Source organism: Grus americana, chromosome 1 (genome assembly GCF_028858705.1).
Source record: "Grus americana isolate bGruAme1 chromosome 1, bGruAme1.mat, whole genome shotgun sequence".
Classification (NCBI taxonomy): Eukaryota; Metazoa; Chordata; class Aves; order Gruiformes; family Gruidae; genus Grus; species Grus americana.
The window spans coordinates 82,562,456-82,572,622 of NC_072852.1; positions in this window are offsets into that span (position 1 = coordinate 82,562,456).

Sequence of the window (10,167 nt, forward strand, 5' to 3'; positions counted from 1 at the left end):
TATGTGGCTTTATTTCATTCCATATGAAGGGTCCAGAGAGGACATTCATATTTCAGTCTTCAAGAGTCTGATGGTCTGGTAGATGCATCTCACTGAACATATCTGACTATTGGAATGAGACAGTAATCAACTGAATTTCTGCGTAATAGAAATCACTAATGGAAATTCATGACTCTTGTAGAAGTACTTCAGCATGATTCATTATTTTAAAACCTTGTATTTATGTGGGATAATAGGCCAAAATATTTTGCATGAAATATTTATTATCAGCACTTAAAATGGTACTGGATGGTTAAAGCGTTACTTTGTCCTACAACAAGCACAAACTCAGGATATTGCTGATAAGGAATCTGAGTTTACCGGAAGCCTCTTAAAATTACCTTTCTAATCATCTAGACATGACACTGACCTAGTTTTCATATGCAGACAAGCTGACTTATTTTCTCTCTTATTTTAATGTGAAACTAAATGTCTTGTTTGGGCCAATAGTGAAGAGGAGAACTGTTTGCTTCTCACCTGGAAGGGTGTTCCCCTCAAACTGCACCATCCAAAGGACCTGGATCCTTTGATTAATATAGCAAGGGAAAGGAGAGAGGGGGTTTCTGTCCTAACCGGATTAAAGGCTGGTGGGAACCACTGGTAAGTACTGCAGAAGTACTGAGCTTCGTAGCCTCCTTGATGTGTTTTCTCCATATCTCTACCTTTACCTATATGCGGAAGGACTAATGTCAACTGTCTTGATTCCTTTAGCCTTCTTTGCATAAACAATTTCAGGTCTTTTAAAATGTTTCTTTCAGCTCCCTTAAACAGCCAGGCAGAAACGGTTTGAACTGCAGAAAGATAAAGTACAAAGCTTTCCCCAGTGAAGGACAGGGATTAGCAGAGTTTCTTGAGAAGTGCGGATTAGAGGAGAAAAATAATAACAATTTTCTTCTTTGTAGAGAAATAACATCTCTGACTGCACAAGCCAGTCACAAAAGAAAAAAAAAAGAAGGTTGTTTTGCTTGCTTTTTAGCTTCAGTGATATATTTTTTTTTTTTTTTCTTTTTAAGTGGTGACTGTGATACACTATGTGCTGGGCTAGATGTGGCCGTCTGGTGAGGGAATGGGGTGTATAACCACAGTGCTGAGAGTTTAAGATGACCCAGATGACACCGGTGTAGGGCCTGTGGCTTCCTAGTCCCTCTTCCTCTTGAAAATCTGCCCCCAACTTAGTTCATCTGTGAAATTTCAGGTTAAGTGCCTTACTTCTTCTGGCCTAACCTTTTCAAGAAATTTAATGGGTACTTACTTTGGTTATTTTAAATGCAGCAATAATTTTGAATGGTGTGATATACGAGAGAGTGTTGTGATATACGGGAGAGAGTCATGATATATGTAAATGGTTCCTGCTGGCTGTCAGATCTGGGGCTGCAAGGGAGAGGCGGGTCTTGGAGCTGGAGAGTCAAGATTTCTTTCCATTGTAGAAATGACTCATAGGATCAGTCATGCTGATAACACTATGTCAAAGGCACTGGCCTTTTTTCCACTGCTGGAGGAAAAGTGTTTGGTGTTTGGTATCCATAACAGATAAATTCTGGAAGACCTCATGGTGTGAGTAAATCTGTGCATCGTGGAAGTTTGTCTGCTTTCTGCCGCAAGAGAAAGGCTTTGAAGAATCCACAAAGCCCTTGTGGAATTTCAATAGAAATTAGGTCTTCCTCTGTAAGTGGCAGTGTAGCTGGAAGTAAAGACCTGAAGCCAGACCTCTTAATTTCCTATTTAATTTTTTTTTTTAAACTGAGATTTGAAGAAAATTAGAAGAGATTTAGGCACATCCTTGCAAATGTTTGGCATAAGACCTTTGTGTACAATACATTAGTAGCGACAATGTCAGGAGAGTGACTGGAAAATCTCAATGTGATCGTAGGAACTCTTATAAAATTGTTTCATAATCAGTTATAACCTTAAAACTCTGAGATAAAATGTGTGGGATAAAAAGCAAAAATATGTTGTTCTTAGTTGTTCAAATTTAAACTTTTAGTCAAAGTATAAGCATCCGTTCCAAATAATTCAGACTCTTTCTTACTGCTACCAATGATGCAAGTAGGTCATTTCAGGAAGGAAGGATGTGGAAAATGTCATAGTTTTACTTAGGGAAAAGAAAACGCACCTGCTTTTTTAATTGTTATGGAATACAAAAAATAGTCTTGATGCCCCTTAATTTTTCATAGAAGAAGTTTAACACCCTTGAAGATGTAGCCTACAGTTTAACTCCTTTTCAAGTGAAATTACCGTTTAAGACTCTCATGCTGCAGATAGTAGTACTTGTATCTGGCTTTCAATATGTGAGCAGTCTTGTGTTTGTGGGATGGGAGCCCAGACTTTAATAAACAGTAGGCTGTTGGTGCTGACAAATGCTGTGACTATGAAGGGTTGCAAAATGCCTTTTTGGAAATCATGACTGTAACACGTATGCAGCTGTAAGTGTGATTCATCTGACTGCTGCTATTTTGATGTCTGTATGTGTCAGAGCTCTTGGTGTAGGTGAGGTTAAGACTGGAGGACAGAAGCGTGGCCACCGGCTGCAGCTGCTGTCAAGGTACATGCACTTAGGAGGGTTCTTGAGGGATCTACGATGTGCCCCATCTCCCTTGCTATAATACAGCACTGCAGCGTGTGTGGTGACCTAGGGCAAACCCTTCTAGATGTCTAGATTAAAAATCAGGCCACTGAAGGTCATCTACGACTTTTGTGGAATGAACTGGAAGAAAATCCTGGCTTTGCAAGTGCATGAGAGAGAAAACCAAGTAGCATCAGAAAAGAGTGAAACGGCCCGAGGTCTGTGTCTCATAGCCAAGAAAACAGAGGCCACAGCGTGTTTTCTCATTATTCTGATGGGCAGGTGGCAATGTCCACCAAAGGTGACTAACTCTAAATTGTACCGCTTGACTGGAAGTTGGACAAGGTGCCATTTAGAATAAATTAAATTGTTGCTCTAAACAGAAAAGCTTCCCCTTGTGTGAGAGGCTGGCATAAACTGGTGATATATACTCTCTTGCATTTTTATTCTGTACTTCATGCTAAGCTGTCCCTGTTTTTCATCTGTATGTCCAGTGGAAGAAATAAGTCATATGCATGTGGCTTGTAAAACATCCAGGATTTCTTCCAAGTGCTGCTGCCCCAGGGCAGTCCAGCACTTCCACGCTGCTGGAGTGATGAGGAACAACCTGCGTGCATTTAATAGTATTTCAGTTAAAATGTGAACACTACTCTATATAATCAGGCACTAGTGTATGTCTCAAACACAGACTATTAGCAGAAAGGATCAGAAAGTGGTTTGCTCACTGCTGTCCAGCCCCAATGGCATGGACACTCAAACTAGTGCTTTAGTGAGAGCTAACAGCTGCCTGTATTTAATAGTCTTTCTACAGGCTTCCCCCCCCCCCCCCCTTCAAAATAAAGAGAATGGAATGGAATGGCATAGAATAGAGTAGAGTAGAGTAGAGTAGAGTAGAGTAGAGTAGAATAGAATAGAATAGAATGGAATGGAATGGAATGGAATGGAATGGAATGGAATGGAATGGAATAGAATGGAATGGAATGGAATGGAATAGAATAGAATAGAATAGAATAATTTCAGTGGGAAGGGATCTACAATGATCATCTAATCCAACTGACCAAGTGCTTCAGGGCTGACCAAAAATTAAAGTGTGTTATTAAGGGCATTGTTCACATGCCTCTTAAACATGATTACTAGCTATGGTCCCAATTTTAAAAATATTTCTGGTCTTTACTCTGTTCCCATGAGGAGCTCCATAATCTTTTACGGGTCCCTTCCTGGCAGTCAGTGTTCCCTGTGTCTGCTTGGCTTGGGCTGCACATGTTGGCTACACCTATTTGACCGAGTCAAGGGGATGTGGATTGGGACGCAGCAGTGGCACCGTGGAGAAGGTGTTTGGTTCATGTTTTGTCACCTAGGGCTCCCAGTGCTGTTGTGGGGTCCGTTGGTCCCTGCGCTGTCTCCGCTTCCTCCTTTCTCTCTGTTCCTCCTTTCCGCCCCTTTCCTGGGTGCTGGCACCTCGCACCCAGCGGTGCAAATTCTCCTGGGTTTCCCCCGCTCCTGCTCTGTGGGAGAGCTGCCGGGATGCTCTGCTGGGGCAGACGGAGGTGGATTTCCAGCTGTTTTCCCCAAATTCCCCTAGCAGTCCCAATGTGCCCCTCGCACGTGAACCAACTCACGGAGAGCCACACAGCATGGGTTGTGGAGGTACTTGGGCTTTTCTTCTTGGTGCTGCTGGGTGGCAGATTGGAAAATTGTCAAGACATTGTTTTTAATCTGAGATTCATGGTTACGCTAAGAATTTTACAATTTGAATTTCTGATACAAAGCAGTCTGAACGCTCTGGAGGAATCTCTATTAACCATGTTTATAAACCCTTTTGTATGTATAAATACAAATATTTTTCACACCCGACTAGGAACATTAGAGTTATGTGACTGAGCTTTAAAATGCTGGGATTCTAACTTGCATTCAATTTAAGAAAGCAGGAAAAGTAATGTTTTACAATGGAGAAAATGGGGATATTTTCCCCCAATTTTTCAGTTATGCAGAAGTGTTCTAGGAGATTCTTCCCACTGTCTTCTCAGAAAGAAAATAAGCTTTCTTTATGCAAGTTATATCCACAACAACAACAGTACATAAAAATGATAAAAAATATCAGAAGATGCCTTTAATTTTAATGCGGTAGAGGTTTAGTATTAGGAATGTTATAGTACACGAAAAGGCTCCATAAGCTCTATTGTCACTGAAAATTAGCTTGACTTTATTGCCTAGTGGCTATTCTAAATTAGCTATTGCAGAATAACCCCCTACCTAAGCACTCCAACTGAAAGGGAGAGGGGTTTTTTTTTTATTTTCTGGGTAGCTGCATGGCACTTGCAGGTGAAGGTAAATCTTCTTTTTGAATTCTGAAGTAGCACTCGTCTGAGGGACCTGATCTAAATAGATATTCCAGCACAGGTTTAATTAATGATGGACTAGATAAGGCTGACTCTGTTTTCCAATACTGATCTCAACTTCTTTATTTTGCAAACACATGGATTTGATTTTAAGCTCGCAAACCACTCTTTGATAATTAAAGCAACTATGCATAGCTTTGAGTGCGTGGATCAAAAAAGCTGTGTAGAGGATTGGGAATTATGTTTTATTCTATTAATTTCTTTTCTCTCTCTTATTCCTTATCCTCCCCACTCCAATTCAGTTCTCAAATTCTTCTCTTATTTTCTTGGTTCTTTTCATTTTCTCCCTTCAGTTTCTTCTAACTCTGTCTTGAGAACTGAGGAGGAAGGAGTGTTGAGCAGGAGAAGTTGCAGGAGTGGTGAATATTTCTCCTTTGAACCTGTCAGCTCTGAAGAACGTCATTTGAGGTCTCTGAGAAAAGCTGTTATGGAGCCGTATTAACTGTTTATTTTTGCCATTTTAGTGAAGTCATTAACTTTAATAGTTTCTCTGAGTCGATCAAAAAGGAAGAAGAGGGTTTCTTAAATGTTTCTGGTTACAGACTTCTAGTGTGTCACGAGGTCTGTGGTTATTTCCAACTGATCACAGCGCAGATTACTTCATAGCTTGGAAAGCCTGTGAAAAAACACTTCTCCTTTCCATCAGCATCTCTTATTTTACTTCACAAAATCTTTCCTGCAGACCTGGAACAACGTTCAAGGTCCTTAGCTGGGAATTGTTGCATCATACCACAGTGTATAGGTCATCCCCAGCCGGTGTTACAGGAGGCCTATGATTATCATTTGTAGGTAAAACTCTTAACAGGACTTTAATTGCCAATGTAGCATTGAGTTGCAGCTTATCTTTTTACGTAAGGAAGGCATCCAACCATGTCACCTACTTTACATTATGTTGCACCTGAAAATCACCTGACAAGGACCTGAAACGTGCTTCTAGTGGACCCATCTTTTAAAGTGCGGATGAGCATTTGTCTCTGAAATGAGCAGGAAGTACTCAAGTATCTTCTCGGGTTTTGGGAAATAATGCCAATGTCATGCAGTGTTGCCTTTTTTTGTTGTTTTTTGTTTAATGTTGTGAGAGTGGAGGGCAAGGTGTCGTGGGCAGGCATCCAGTTAGCACATGCAACATGATATGTAATTTATTTTGCTACAGCTGCTACTGAAAAGTATGACATCACAGGTATCCTCACTGTCCTCAGCAGTTCAGAGCGTTGGACCATTCTCAATTGCTGTTTGTCAAACATGAATCAGCTGGGAAGCTGTTGCAAGAGGCTTGGTACAGGTGATAGATGTGGTTTGGGGAGTTGAAATTTATCTGCTTGGATTATTTTGGTGCCTGTGCTTACTTGGACATTTATCCATCTATCTATCTATCTATTTATTTATTTATTTCAGTGATGGAAACAGAGGAGCGTACATCATCAAGACCTGCTTGAGGCAAACCAATATGTATCTTCAAGAGAAGGAGTAAGAAAATAAGGCTTCTACAATCTGCTTATGCATTTCAAGCATTGTGGAATGGAAACGACAACTCCTTTCTTGAAAAAAAATTAGAGTTTCAGAAATAGCATGGGAAAGGTATACATCATATGCCAGGGCCTGCTCTTTAGAATAAGTAAAAGAGAGGCAAAAGCCAAGATGGAGAAACTCTGGATGTTGTGATTCAATTTAGAAGAGGGAAGTCACACCAAATTTGAGCTGATCGCTTAGTCTTCCTTTAGTGAGTGCCCAAACAGGGCTGTATTTACATTAAATCCAGAAGGAAAGCATGATTTTCAGTATGAATGGGTTGCTGAACACACTTTCCCTTTTCCGTACAATACCGTTAGGGGCTAGGGAACATCCTCTCATCAAAGACAAGACATAGTGGGTAAAGTAAAAGAGCACTATTTTTTTATATCTTACAACTATTCTCCTGCATTTCTTCCTATGAATCACACTGCCTTGAAATGATGGACACACATTGCTCCAACTGCTCCTCAAATCATCATTAATTAAATGATGATTAATTAAACCCTCCAGAAGAAATGTGGGCCAGCACATGCCCTGTAGGGTCACTCAGGAAGGCTCGTTTCCATAGGAAGGTTAAGTTTTCAGGGTAAGGTATGCTTTTAAAGCCGTGGCATTGTATTTCATCACATCTTAATTTCAGCCTGTGTTATACTAAACTGAAAATTTTTCTTTGAAGGCATAGCTGTCACTCTACTTATGTTGACATAACTTGTGAAACTTTCTCATAGTAGAGCATAAACCATAGTCCTTATGATTGCTTGATCAGCCCATAGGTGAACTTTGCTGGTCACTAACAACTGCAGCTTCTCTTAGCCAGTACCACAACCTCCACTGATGAAACCTCAGATGAAACCGGTGGATGAAAACAAGGATCAAGACAGAGCATAACTGAAAATCATCTCTTCCATACCTATCAAGTCATGATATAAGGATTGAAAGCCACCTTAGAAATGGGGTTTGGTATGTGCATTTTTGGATATTTTACAAACTTCTCAAGGGAGCAGAGTTAGGGTCTCTAAATTTTAAGTCTTGTTTATGTAATATTTTCTGAAATAAATCTCCACCTGATAAGTTAAAGAGGTGGTGAATAAGCATCATCATATGTTGATTCTTTTTGTACTGGCATAATTAAAATCCTTTGGTTTTGATATTATCTTATTCAGCTCCCTACTAAATTTGAAATAGCCATAATGTCAGATATTAGTGCTTAAGAGATGCGTTGGATCTAAAGCTTTGGCTGACCTTTTTGCAATAACAAGTAATACCAATTTTTCTCCTGTGCGAGCAACTCATCGCCTTAGGTCAGGATAACGGGTGACTTCAGTTTTGTAGTTGATCAAGCAGCATTCTGGCTTTCAGGCTTTAAAGCACTGTTGGGGTTCATTAGAATGAATCTTGTGGTATGGAAGCGTGAAAGAATGAATGGGTTCATCTCCAAATCACTGTGAGGGAACTGATTCTTAGAGTAAGCAGTGAGTATTTCCAAAAAAGTTGTAATCTCTTTTAGGAGTTTCGAGTGCTCTAAAGCTGAAGTGTATAAGGAAGACTTGACTCTGGAGAAGTCTCTTTAGAAGGCTAGTGATTTTGTCTCCAAACTGAAAAGGAAAAATGTTCATAATCATCATAATTAAATTAGGGGGGCATTTATGTGCTTTTCAGAAATCTTCTGAGATACCTGAAGGTATGCTTTCTCAGGACTAGAATAAGTATTCTTATTTTCCCAAAGGATTATAGCTGCTTAATAAAGCCTGTGAAGACTCCTTCTGGAGGAAGGAGGGGTAGTGTCTCCAGACAACATGGAGGTTAGGGAACTGAAGTAAAGTAGACCCAAACATGGATAATATATGATAATATATAGCTAGAAAAAAAAAAATAGAAGCAGTAGACCTTTTAGAGTGTCTTGGGGAAAAGAGGAGTAGAGTTTTTAACATTAACAACTAGTCTTTAAATGCCAGTAGGCAGAGGTAGACTGTGAGGTGTGTCTCAAAGTTGGCATGTCTACTGATGGCCGCAAAACTTCAAGAAATGCCAAGCAATAAATCGCCTTCCTAATAGAATCCTATGGTCTTGCTTGTATGTGTGCTGTGTATGGTTCCTTGCTAGCTACATTGATATTAGAGTTTGATTTATAGTAAGTCAACTTGTTCCTAAAAATTGCTGATAACCTAGCATGTATCTGAACCTGAACACAACTATACACAAAATAAACCTCAGTTCTGCTTGTCAAGGTATGCTCTCTAATGTGGCATAAAATCTGCCATGTATAGTTAATGTTAAGTGCAGATACAGATCTTACATAAATATTGCAGATTTGCTTTATTATGTTTTTTATTTACTTTTACCTTCCATTAGTTGCATACAAACTTGTTGCCATGAAGCTAACCAAAGTTTGGCATGAATCACCATGGAAACTTGAGAAAATGTTTGGCTGGAATTGCTAACCAGTCAGCTATATATAAAGCAAGAAAAGGTTGATTCTATTCAGTCTTGGAGTCTAGTAGTGAATTAAGCTGTAATTCTCAGATGTTTTCAGTGTCCTTAACTCCCAGGGCTTTGTTTTCATTAAAAAAATAAAGTGCTTTTATAAATGCTCAACAGCGAGTCAGGTGTGTCGATATCTGTATTTAAGTCTCTAAACTTGCAATTTAAGTTAAGCACTTAATTCCTAAGCTTGAAGATTTTGCCAAGTATCTTTATTCCAAAGCAAGTTACAGAAAATAATCAGAAAGGGGTGCTTGATTTTCTTTAAAATTACCTTTGTGCCTTCAATAATCATAAAAGATGCTAGACAGACAGGAATGGAAATCTGGTTTCTGATCTATCAAGTGTGGCATGAGCAGTAACAGTAGAATTACCATGGCTCAACCTTGAACCCAAGAGACCACCTATATATTTACCCTGCAGAATGGCACCCTTTGATCCTGCACGAATGGCCCGATGCTGTGCAAGCTGCCACTCCGGTGCATTGCTTCCTTGGCCACCTGGCCTGCAAGGACCGGGGTGGGGGGGGGCTTGTGGAGGGCTGCCCCCCTGTCCCTTCCAGGACAGCTCACTGTAACAGCTGAATAATTTCCTTAGGAAAACCTTTTCTTGCTCATGCTCCTGACTTAATTTGAAGGATATGATGGGTGGTTCTCTCCTGAGCAGAGATGCCAGAGAAGAATGGGCCAGCGCAGCTAGCAGGTGGCTACCAGGTAGCTTTTGAGATGAAAAAAAAAAAAAAAAAAAAATCGTCTGTGTTCATTCTAAGTCATTAATGGCTTGAGATTGCAGTTTAGGGCATAGCAAGCATCACTCTGCCTGTAAGAGGCAGCACTGTGGTAAATGTCCATCTGATTGTCAACTCATTTGTTTATTCCCTTTAATTATTTTATTTTTTTTTTTAACGTAGTTGTTGCACACTTGCTTACATCAAGCTCTTTTGCTTCCTTCAGGCTCATGCTTCATTTGCTCATTTCTTACCTGAGCACTGTGGTTTCCTGATCATTTTGCTCTCAATTCTTTACACGGAAAGGAGGAGAAGCACAGCTTTTTTTCAATGTGGCCTCAGCACCCTCTCTGCTCTAGCTTCTCATCAAGGCTGATGGCTTGTCCCATCTTTTTCTGTAAACCTCTGTTCTCCCTGCTTTGCACTCATCTTAGCTGAGACACGAA